The sequence below is a fragment of the Bos grunniens genome, chromosome 19, assembly GCF_055505025.1.
Source record: "Bos grunniens cultivar Pamir isolate PY7600 chromosome 19, Bosgru_T2T1.0, whole genome shotgun sequence".
NCBI lineage: Eukaryota > Metazoa > Chordata > Mammalia > Artiodactyla > Bovidae > Bos > Bos grunniens.
Window position 1 is genome coordinate 30,314,264 of NC_141183.1, and position 12,249 is coordinate 30,326,512.

General features: G+C 44.5%; 1 non-coding gene across 1 annotated transcript; it reads right to left on the reverse strand.

The window, feature by feature from the left end:
- Positions 1-8,556: 8,556 nt before the first annotated feature.
- TRNAW-CCA (transfer RNA tryptophan (anticodon CCA)) lies at positions 8,557-8,628 on the reverse strand. The gene has a single exon. It is a non-coding gene; the product is annotated as a tRNA-Trp (tRNA).
- Between the last annotated feature and the right edge of the window lie 3,621 nt (positions 8,629-12,249).

Here is a 12,249-nt window from a genome sequence, read left to right on the forward strand (position 1 = left end):
TTTTGAACTTTTCTAGTCAGTCTCCACAATCAAGTAAGCCAATTTCTTGCCAAAAAAGAGAATCTTTTAGTATGTATGCCCTACTGATTCTGCTTTTCTGGCGGAACCCTAACTGATGCAAGTAATAAGCCTAATTTCTAATAAAATAGAATCTTAAAAAATCATTAGGGGAGGGACTTCCCTGATTGTCCAGAGGTTAAGAATCTGCCTTGCAATACGGGGGATGCAAGTTCAAACCCTGCCTGGGGAACTAAGATCCCACATGCCTTGGAGCAACTAAGCCAGAACACCATAACTACTGAGCCCCCACGCCACAACTAGAGAGTCTGCACAGCAAGGAAAGGTCCTACATGATGCAAGGAGGATCCCACAAGCTGCAACCAAGACCTGACACAACCAAATAAGCAAGTAAAATATTTTAAAAATCATTAGGGGAAAAGATAAGCATGATATCAACTTCATAACACTTATAAAACTTGACAGAGAAGACATACCATCTTAAATACATGTCTCTAACAATAATGCCTCAAAAGATACCAAGCAATAACTCATATAACTGCAGAGAGCAAAACAGAAATCAAAACTGAAGCTAGAAACTTTAGTACACCCTGTAGAGCACACTGTGATGGGCTGTAGCACCCCCCTCCCCAGCCGTCTGTGTGTTTGACTGCTAATGGTTCACAATAAAATATTTCTCTGGGAATTGTCCTGGCTGAAGCAAGCGTCCTTTCTCAGGTCACACGTCCTCCTTGGGGCAGCCACATCTAGTGGTGCTCACTGTGGGGGTTCAAAGACCTTCTCCCCTTGCCTCAGCTTGCAATCTCTCTAAAGGGCCATCCAGCTAAAGACTAGCAAGGGGGGACTCTTTCTGTCCCCTTCTGATGTCTATGTCAGAAGCTTTCTCTATCTCTTTTATACTTTAATAAAACTTTATTACATAAAAGCTCTGAGTGATCAAGCCTCATCTCTGGCCCTGGATTGAGTTCTCCTCTGGAGGCCAAGAATCCCAGCTTCTTTCGTGGTTCAGCAACAACCTTTCATGAGGATGGGGGAGGGGGCAATTTTAGGACTGGAATTGAGTGGTTATTACTAGGAGCCATTGACAAGAAAAGGCTGAGGGTGATTAATCACCAATTTAAGGTGAAGTGTGAGGAGCAGAGGGCTTGAAGCCTGAGGCAAAAATGTAAGAGTAGCGTAACTTCGTAACTTCGGCTAAGTTGGATTCTTGATCCCAGGTAGTTTTCTATGCCAAGGTCAGGACCTTGTTCGCAAAGGAGGAAACCCAGAGACTCGGGATGGGGACATTTGGGTTGATGTGGACAAATATCTTTAAACACCAATCCCTCTGGATTTTGGGGGCCTGCAAACATGACCCACTCCTCTTGGTCTTGTTTGAAGATGATGCAGAGGAAGCTTCTATTTTGTGATAAAACCTGTGTCCCCTCACAATCTACTTTCCTCCTCTCCTGATCCCTAGACCCATAACTAGGGTCAAGTCACCATGACAGCCCAGAAGAGAAACGCTGGACATGGTAAGAGATGAAGATGACTATTCAGCTGCTGTGGGCCCTGGTCAACCTACATCAGGAGAGTACGGTCTGGATCCTGAGGATGCTGGACCATGGAGCGTAGAACATACAGCTGGGTGTGGAGAGTTCATTGGAAAGGAGCACACGCCTGTGATAAGGGTTTACACACTCCGCCGAGGGTGTCAGGAAGTGGTGCTAACACACTGGTGGTGAGAAAAGCTTGGAGAAATGATGGCTCCACACTGAGCAGAGAGGCCAGAATCACATGGCAAATGGTGGAAAAGACGGTTAAAAGGCTCAAAGAAGTGGACAGTCCAGAACAGGCAGAGAACGTGGGGGTGGAAAACGTCCCCGCTCCATTTCTTTGGAAGATGGGGGAAGCCCCTCCGTAGAGATACAGAAAGGGCTGGTGGGAGAGGGCACTAGCCTCATTGAGAAGCTCTGTTGGGGCTGATGTAGGGGGTTCCTTACAGAACCCGGCTCACCAAATCTCAGAGATCAGGCTTACAGAAAGAGCAGAAAGGCCAACGTGGAAGGCGGGTGAGCAGGTGAGGGGAGCGCTTTATCTTCAGAGAGCGATGGGGACAATTACTTGAACACAGTGTCTTCACAGGCACAACAAGTGTGGTGTCCAGTCTACACAACCAATGAGATAAAGGCTGGATGATGGGAGGTCGCGGTTAGCCTTTACCTTTACTGACCAAGAAAAAGAGGAAAAACAGAAATTAATCAAGCTATGTTGGAAAGTGGAGTCACTGCTATGGTCTCTTAGCAAAGGAAAGATAATATAACAGTGCTATGAACTGCCCACGAGTTTACGTAATTTAGACGAGACGGAAAATTCAATTCCCCGGATTCGGCAGGCAGCCGGCCCCCCTGCGCTGCCCATCTATGGCCACAAGAGAGCGCGCGAATCCGCCCTTCATGACCCTCCTGGAGCGCAGGCATGTGCCGCCCGTGGATGGCGCACCTAGTCCAAGGGGGAGGAAAACGCTTAGTGTGAGCTTCCCAACTTATCTTGCAGAAGCTTTCGTTTAATAGAATGTCCCTATGTTTCATTCTTTACCTTCTCTCAGTACTAGGATTTATTTTACAATAGCCGCTCATTGAGGCGTTTGAGTGTCGTACTCATAACTTGAGGGAGCATTTTGTAAAATAAGACAAAATCTTATCCAGTTGCCAGGATGTTTCTTGGCAAGAGTAGTGATCACAAGAAGACAACACATCAAAGAATATGTGATCAGAGATTTCAAGGGCCGTTATAATTATCTGCATTTGGGAGTGAAGAATTCTGCAGAGCAGACTGCATGTTACCTGGAGTCTGAATGAACCGCTCCTCTATCTTCACCTGTAAGTTCCTATTGCTTTCATCAGCTAAATCACAACATTGAATACAATTCTATATATTCTGCCCATGCTCACATGAGCCCTAATAACGAAACCAAAAGGATAAGACTCTTATAAACCGAGGAAAATGAAACAAAATACTGACGGAATTACTGCTGTATGTTAATTGTATTTAAATTATTGTGATTGTTCAAAGCTATTATATTGCTGGATAACGTTAGCCAAGAATTTAACTAAAATTGTTCTTTAAAAATTTGCTAAATGATTTGTCTATTACACTTTGGTGAGGCTAGGGGGAAAAATTTTTTTTAGCTTTGTTAAAGGTACTATAAACGTGTTCTGTATCAAAGTGTCACAAAATCATACATTTCAAATAACCATCTGGCCACGGATGAAGATCAAGGTGTTTTTGCACAAAGGACTTGCCACTCTGATTACCCCCATGTGTCCTGAACATCATCCCCATAAATGAAGTGAAGACTTGAATTACCTCTCAGCCTTTGCAAGGCTGGCATCAACTGTCCTCAGTTAGGACTCCTGAAGTGCCTCTTCCCATCTGAGCTGGTCTCCAGGAAAGAGTAGGGTGCAGGATGCAAGGGTCTGGTTACACGCATTAGCTGTCAGCAGATGTCTTGAGATGTTTCAGCAGTCTTGGGGCCTGCGGAGTGCCCCTATCTACACCAGGCTGAGCCTCCAATTGGGGCTTCACCAGCAATGGTTGGATTTCGGCAACGTCCCCTTGTGAAACTCAGAGGCAGCCAACACAGGACCCTTGCCCAGGCTCCAGAGGGCCTATTATAGGCTCCCTTCGATAGTCTCTCAAACCCTGTTCCCTCGACCACGACCTGGTCCCACACTGATCCTTTACACTGGTTAAGGAGATGGGGGCCCTGGGCTGTGGAGCTGGTGAGTGAGATAGAGTCTGGGTCCTGGCTGCCAGCTTCTAGCTGCTTATTCTGCTTCCCATTAGCTCTTCTTTGCCAAGCTGGCTGCTGCTCCTTCTTCGTGGTCCTGAACATCACAGCCATCCAGGTTTTGCAAAGCTTCCAGGATGACCTTCATTAGGGACACATCTCCCTGAGCTTGGGGACAAGGGGTGCTAACATACACGTAGCTGGGAATCACCCAGACTAGACAGTAAGCTGTCTTTACACCTGGAATGTGCCTGTGAGGGGTTTAGGATTTCTTGGAATTCTAGGATTTGTTGGAAAGGGTTGTGTCCCTAGAAAGAGGGAGGAGTTTCCTCGTGGCCAGCCCCCAAATCCCAACTCGCACATTAGGTCTGAGTTTGAGCCTTTCCCTTGTTCGGGGAAGTGGACTGAGAGCTTATGCCAAGCCATTGGCTCTCTGTGGGACTCCTTAGGGAAGATTGGACCTCCTGAGGAGATGCTGAGGGTTCAAAGGCCTGTTGTGGTCTGTGGCCGGAAGGGCTGAGGCATCAGTGCATTGCTGTGGATCATTGAACCTGCGTGTCCTGGGGCTTGGGTGGGGGTGGCGGGGAGGCTGCTGCAGGCTGTGGCTCCACTTCCTTCAAGGGCAGAGAGAACCAAGGTGTTTCAGCACCAAGGTCTGGACAGCGCCCTCCGACTGGGCTGGTGGTGCCCTCAAGGGTGGTGTACACACCCCTCAACAGGAGTGTGGGTCTGGCGAGGGAGGCAAGGGAGGGAGCCGGGCCTGGCGCCCTGACGTCTCAGGGACAGACGAGAGGCAGATCTTGGTGTAGCCAACCCAGAGCAGCGTGCCATGCATGACCCTGGGGCTACTCCACTCTTGTGCAGATAAGAATGCTGCCCATGTCCACCCCTTCCATTGCCTAAGTGCAACATGGTGTTAAAATGGGTATTTCTGCTAAGAATCTAAGACAGCAGAGATCAGATACCTAAAGTGAGATGTGAGGCAGGCCGCCATGCAAAATTGACCCCCCCCAAAAAAAAGTGGCTGAGAAACTGTTGGGGGACTCTTACGCCCCTCACCTATAGTGAGAACATCAAAGTGGTCCTGAAAAGGACTGAAAAGGATTTCTAAGCTTTTGGAAAGATTGTGGGGAGGTGGCTTGTCCCACAGATCAAACCTAGTGACAATGATTTTAACAGGGTGCCTGGACAGCTTGACATGGGTCCCCTGGTGTTTGGGGGGGTACTCAGTGGTCTGATGTATATTTTTGCTCCCCTGGTAGTCCAGCGATTTAGACTCTGCACTTCCACTCCAGGGAGTGTGGGTTTGATCGCTGGTCAGGGAACCAAGATGCCACTTTTTGCGTGGTGCAGCCCAAAAGTAAAAAGGTATCTGCACACTTTTTAAAGCACAGATTTGGGGGCAAAAGATGCAAGAATTCTTCCCATGATCTACACATGTTCTGTGTGCCTGGGGTACTGGATAGGGGACTGGGAGTTTGGGGGAAGGTCCTCTAAGGTGCCATCTGAGGGGTGGCCTGGAGGGCTGATCACATAAAAGAGCATCCTAAAGGCTTCCCTAGTAGCGAGCAATGAGCTGAAATACTATTTTCTCCAGGGCTAAGTGAAATCCAGGAGATGGAGCCTCAGCCCTGAGGGAGTCTCTTAAAATTCCACCAAAGTCGGAGAGAGTAGGGTGCTGCTAGAGATACTGACCATGGAGAGTTCTCTGCACCTCTGTTTATCCTCCCTTCCCTGCTCTGACTCAGAAGCGCTCAGAGAAACTTCAGCAAGACCAGGAGGGAAGCGGCTTCAACTTTGATTCATGTTCAGAGACTTGACTGTTACATAGGATAGTTGTAATCAGTCTGGGGGAGTGTTTCTTAAGTGGATTTGTCTCTCACTCTCTTCACCCACCTTTGCTCTGTCATCCATGAGAAGGAGAACTAGAAACTGAACACCTTTTTGAGGAATGATAGGGAACAGTCACTTTATGATCTCAGCTCACCTTATACATGTTTAGAACACCCTCTGAAACAAACGGCCAGTCCCATTTGCTTCCAATCCTGATTCCTTGGAGACAACGCATACAGCACCGGTAGCTCAGCATCTATCGGGAGAGCATCTCTCTGGCCAGTTGACGTGTCCCAGGTCTGGAGATAAGGAAACATCCTCAGTGGGAGAGGCATTTGTGGCAAGGCTGTACCATCTTCATTTTTTAAAAATTCATTTAAAAAATATTTATTTGGTTGCATTGGGTCTTAGTTACAGCCTGTGGGTGGGACCTAGTTCCCTGACCAGGAATCAAACCCAGGTCCCCTACACTGGGAGCATGAGTCTTAGCCACTGGACCACCAGGGAAGCCTGTATGCCGTTTTAAAATGCTATCTTCCTTTCAAAATGAAGCAGTACAGCTAGTTTGGTGTGAAGCAGGAATGTGTAAGTAGATTAATGGAACAGAATAATATCTAGGAATTAAAAAATTTTTTAAATATTTGATGCCTTGGTGCCGATGGAATAAACCTTTGAAGTTAAGTTTAAGACAATTTTTCTTTTTCTTTCTCTTCATCCCTACTTTTTCTTTCTAAAAAGTGATACTTTCACCACAAAAAATACCCTTGCCCCAATTTTTCTAATAATGTATGCTGCTTTGCTTTCTCAACTGGGGGAACAAGTGCTTATTCATGTGTAATAAATAAACTGAGAATTAAAACTGATAACTGAAAATCCACTTTTATAACAAAAATGAGATTGTATTGATAAAATATTATCTGACAGTTACAACCTTTTACAATTTGACTTATGAATATACAAAAAGAATTTTATCAATTCACATGAGAAACCTGAAAGACACCATTAAAACTTTAATAAAGTTTGCTTAGAACTAATTCTTAGGCTAGAATATCTACAAAAGAGATTTGAACATAAAATTCTTTTTTAAAAATTATTTATTTACTTGGCTGCACCAAGTCTCAGTTGCATGTAGGATCTTTAGTTTCAGCATGAACCCTTAGTTGCCGTGGAAGTTATGGCATATGGGATTTAGTTCCCTGACCAGAGATTGAACCCAGTTCCCTGCACTGGGAGTGCAGTCTTAGGTACTGGGCCACCAGGGAAGTCCCTGAATGTAAGATTCTTGAAAGAAGAACAGTCTAAGAGATTTCAGAGTGTTTGGTATTAAATTAAAATGTTACTTTTAGGAGATTTAAGTGAATAGAAAGGGGTTGTTTTCTGCCTTAGCCAAGGAGGCAAGACCCACTTAAGACATTTAAGTTTAAACTCATGCTGAAATGTGAGATCTCTTGGATTAAGTATTGCTTCCACTGGTTCACAGTAGCAAGGGAACCTCAAGGAGAAGAGGAGAAAAGGTCACTGCAAGAAAGCCCTAGGGGATAGCCTCCTGAGCACTGGGCGATGGGGATGGGCCCTGTGCCCCAGCCTGTCCTCTGGTCAGTGGATTTGAGAAGGGATCTGCCCCCCTCCCCAACCCCCAGGGAACAGAGAGCAAGACCACACATAGCAGAGCCCCATCTGATGCCTCTGAACAGATTTTAGAGAAGGCCAAGAGTAATTTCAGAGTGTGAGTAAGAGAGAAAAGCATGTTGTTTGTTTATTTTTAAATTCTGAAGAACTAGGAAAAGAGACTAGTTCATGACAGAAGAAAGATATAACAATGAAAATGATGGAAAGGTTCAGATTTCTTTTTCCCCAGAAAAATAGTATGAGACTTCCTTCAAGGTATGGCCTCTTTAAAATGAGGTTTGAAAAGCTTTATGGGGCAACTGACTTTGAGTTTAAAAGAGAGGAGAGTAAGACAGGGGATGCCTTTTGGAAACTGAAATGACAATAGCAGGATCAGGTGCTCTCTGAAATTGCAGAGCATGGAATCCCAGATGGCGGACATGCCTGAGAAGATGCCCAAAGGGCAGAGAGAATATGAAAACAGGAGACAATCTGAGAGGAGATTACTGATGCAGAGGATGGAGCAGCATGATTATCCATCCAGGTGGTGGGACCTATCCACCCTATGGAAAGGTGAACACACTCCCGGGAAAAGTCTAGAGCAAAAGGAACTGAAGCAATACTGAAAAATACGCTAGGAAACTTTTCTAAACTGGCTGAAAAGTAGTCTTTTATAATTATTTTAATTTCCTCTGGTCTTGGGCTATGTTCCTTTATCTCCATAGCTTTGAGTATGTGAGCAATGCAATTTAATAAAAGCTTTTTGATCATAGGTTAGTCTCACAGGTTAAAAACAACTTGTTGAATTTTAATTTGCATTTCTCTAATCCTATAAAGAAGTTATTTTCATGTGTTTAAAAATAATTGACATTTAGTTTCCCCACAACTCTCTTGTCCTGTCTTCTGTTGTGCTGTTTGTGTGTTCATCCCTCAGTCCAGTCCCACTCTTTTGGACCCTTGGGACTGTATCCCACCAGGCTCCTCTGTCCATGGGATGGGTTCTCCCAGCAAGAATACTGGAGTGGGTTGCCCTTTCGTTCTCCAAGGGATCTTCCTGACCCAGGGATTGAGCCCAGGTCTTCCACATTGCAGGGAAACTTTACCAACTGAGCCACCAGGGAAGCCTGTACTGTTTATCTCTTTTAAAAATAGCTCTTCGGGTGACAAGGGGCTGCAGTGCTCGGTTCACACCCCCAGGAGTCTTCCATGTCACCCCTGTCAGATAAGAAAACGACACTATTGCAGAGGAATAGGAGCACGGAAGCACGAACAAATCCTAAGCGGTCCAAAGTCCCCGGTTCGCTCGGTGCGAAAATGTGGAGTTATGACCTCGACGTGACTTGAACACGCAACCTTCTGATCTGGAGTCAGACGCGCTACCATTGCGCCACGAGGTCACGAAAGCTACCTCACTTTTGATCCTTTAAGGCTCCTCAGTCCCGCCCATCCAGGTCACTTCTTAGAGTAGACTCTGCTTTCCCGGTAAACTTCCGGTCAAACAGAAAAAGAGCGAGAATTGGGCGGAGGACCTGGCTGTGCGAGCTCCCAGGACTCCCGGCCCACCCAAGCCCAGGCGGGGAAGCAGCTGCAAAACCCAAAGTCCGGCCGGTGCGGGGGTTGGGTGAGTGCAGTACCGGATTGCCGCCGCTGAAAATCATTAAAGAGGGGAACAAAACCCGAAATCGGCGTGCACAGCTGTGAGGTGACTTTGGAACTTAGCATAAAATTAGATGCTTCTGTGTCCACCCTTCGCCCCATCCTCCGTCATTTTTGAACATTACATAAGTGTGCAGTAACAATTAAATTCAATAATCCCACCACCCGCTGTAAAGCATTTTGATGTATTTCTTAACAGATTTCCAACCTACTCCAGTATTCTTGCCTGGAGAATTCCATGGGCAGAGGAGCCTGGCAGGCTACAGTCCATGGGGTCGCAAGAGTCGGACATGACTTAGCGACTAAACCACCACCACCAGTGTCCACCTGTGTGTGTTAAACCTTCTTTGCTGTAAAGTACAGCAGTTACAGAAATTGGCACAAAACAAAGAGAAGGATCGCAAACCCTTGCTCCCCCCAGACCTGCCAGCCACCCCAAGAGCTTGACATCTGCCTTCCTCCCCTACAAGCAGTCGACCTGGATGTCTATGGAAAGGACTTCCGTGCTTCATAGTTTTATCACCCAAAGGTGCATCAGTAAAAACTGTGGTGGCGTTCTGTCTGGGGCATGTGTCACTTTACATCCACCCCGTTCTCAGGTTTCACATTTCTGTTGTCGGTGTGTCTTGTTACTAGAGAATGCTGACTTACATCATTTAGTTATGCTTTCCATGGCGGTCCTCCACTGTATGCTATTTCCCCCTTGGTAATTAATAAATATTTCGGGGATAAATGCTTTCAGGCTATGCAAGCTGTTTCTCTTCAGACTTGCACCAGTTTTAGCATCCAGACTTGACTGCAACAACTATGACTGTGGTGTTTGTCTCATGGTCATTTTCTGTTTCCCTTTTTCCATCTACGTTCATCAACATAATTCTCTATAGGAAAGAAGTGGTACTTCTTGGGGTTTTCCTGGTGGCTGGTTAGTTAAGACTCTGCACTTCATTGTAGGGGCCGCTGGTTCAATTCCTTGTTGGAGAATTAAGATCCCTCAGGACCAAAAAGTTGAAAACAAAAACAGAAGAACTGGTACTTCTCTTCCGTTTAGTTAGGTATTACATATTCATTTACTTATTTGCATCTATACAGATTCATGGATATTTTTAAAATTTATAGTTTTAATCCATGTGTATTAGTTGCCCAGTCCTGCTTGACTCTTGGCGACCCCATGGACTTGGGCCCGCCAGGCTCCTCTGTCCATGGGATTTCCCAGGCAATTATCCTGGAGTGGGTTGCCATTTCTTCCCTCAGTGGATCTTCCCAACCCAGGGATTGAACCCAGGTCTCTTAACATTGCAAGCAGATTCTTTACCATCTGAGTTACCAGGGAAACTCTTCTCATCCATAGAATATCATTTTTAATAATGTTTCTGAAAGTCTCCCAGCTTTGGCTACAAGTCCTTCTGGTTGGTTCATGTGGCCTTTTGACATCTGCATCCTGTTTTCAGCACTTTTTTAGTTTCTGACACAAGATGTTCCAGGATTATTTTTTAGTTTCCCTGCACCAGGAATTAACCAGAAAACCATTTCTCCAAGGAGCTCTGGTTCCTGTTTTTGGAATATGGTTTTAAGAAATCAAGATCTGGCTGTTGGGTGTGCTCATTACAATGGGCTGTCACCCTCCTTTTCATTATTTGTAGCTTCTCTGACACTGAGAAACACAGCTCTCATTAGTCATAATATATGCACTTATTATACATATGTAAACATACATATATGTGTTTCAGAATTACTAACCTATACACCTGTAAGAAAAGATTTACTAAGAGGATTACCTTATATGTGTATGGCTTTTTGTTTTTGCCTTTAGCTTTACAGGCAAAATACTGTTTTGGAAAGTCATTAGTTCTTCTCTTCCCCAGGTCCTCCATGCCTGGTTATATTATTTATCTGTAGTACAGTTAGGTTGTTACTTTTATATTCCATTTCTGGTTCATACAGGCACACACCTGATTACTTTTATTTTCTTTAAACTTCGGCATTTGTAAAATATTACCATGGTTCTAAGTGCCAGAGCTGTGTGAAAGGGTATACTAAAAACTGTGTCACTCTCTTGTCATCTCTATTACCCAGACTCATTGCCCTCTTCTTTCCAGCTCTTCAACTACAGCTGTAGGTAACTAATCTTTTCAGTTTCTGGTTGATCCTTCCTGCATTCTTTTGCACAAATGAGCAGGTATATGTTTATTCTATTACACCCTTTTCTTTCTTAGATAAAGGATAGCACACTATAATTATTATTTTGCCCTTTGCTTTTTTTAGCTTAGCGAAAAGGAAATCACTCCACGTCAGTTTGTTGAGATCTTTCTTTCTTACAGCTACACAGTGTTTTCTGGTGTGGATGCAAGCAAAGCTTACTCAATCACTTTCCCATAGTTTTTGCAGAATATTTCCAAGATTCATCCATGTTGCTGTATGTATCAACACTCCATTCTTTTTTAGTGCCTAATAATATTCCATTGCATGGATATATCAAATTTTATCTATCAGATTGGTACAGTTAAAATCTACCAAAATACCAAATGGAGATTTTTTCAAATAGAGGAGTAATCAGATTCTTCCCTTTACAGGTTTTTAAAAAATTGTTGAAGGTTGTAGTAATCCATTTGTTTTTGTTTGTTTTTAGTCACCAAGGCGTGTCCAACTCTTTTGTGACCCCACAGACTGTGGCCCACCAGGCTCCTCTGTCCATGGAAGAGTACTGGAGGCAAGAGTACTGGAATGGGTTGCCATTTCCTTCTCCAGGGACTGAACATGTCTCTTCTCCATTACAGGTGGATTCTTTGCTGCTGAGCCACCAGGGAAACCCCATATAATAACTTACATCTGCTAATCCTAAACTCCCAATCCAACACTCCCCATTCCTTTCACCCTTGGCAACCACAAGTCTGTTCTCAATATCCGTCTGTTTCTGTTTAGTAATATGAATTTCAAATATTTTATCTTGCAGTTCTAAAATTTCCACTTGATTTCTGGAAGATTTTGTTTTGAAATATTCTATCCCAGATGTTTTAAAAATCACTTGTAATCCTCTTTCCTTTTAGCTTTCTAAACATATGAATCACAGCAGTTTTGACTGTTCATTCCAGGTCTGGATCATTTCTGGATTTGTTTCTATTGACTGTTCTGTTTATTATTGCTCACCAATTTTCCCCTCTGGTGAATGTTGATTTAACTTTTTATTTTTTTCTGGACAATGTGGATGATGAATGTAAATTTTAGAAGCTCTGGCCTGATTACACTAACTTCCTTTCCTTCTGCCTTGTAAAGCGATGAGCACTGGCCCCACAGAGAAACCACTGTGAGGGAGACAACAGCTTTCTCCTCAGGAGACTCGAGTCCAGAATCTGCTGTTGCACTGA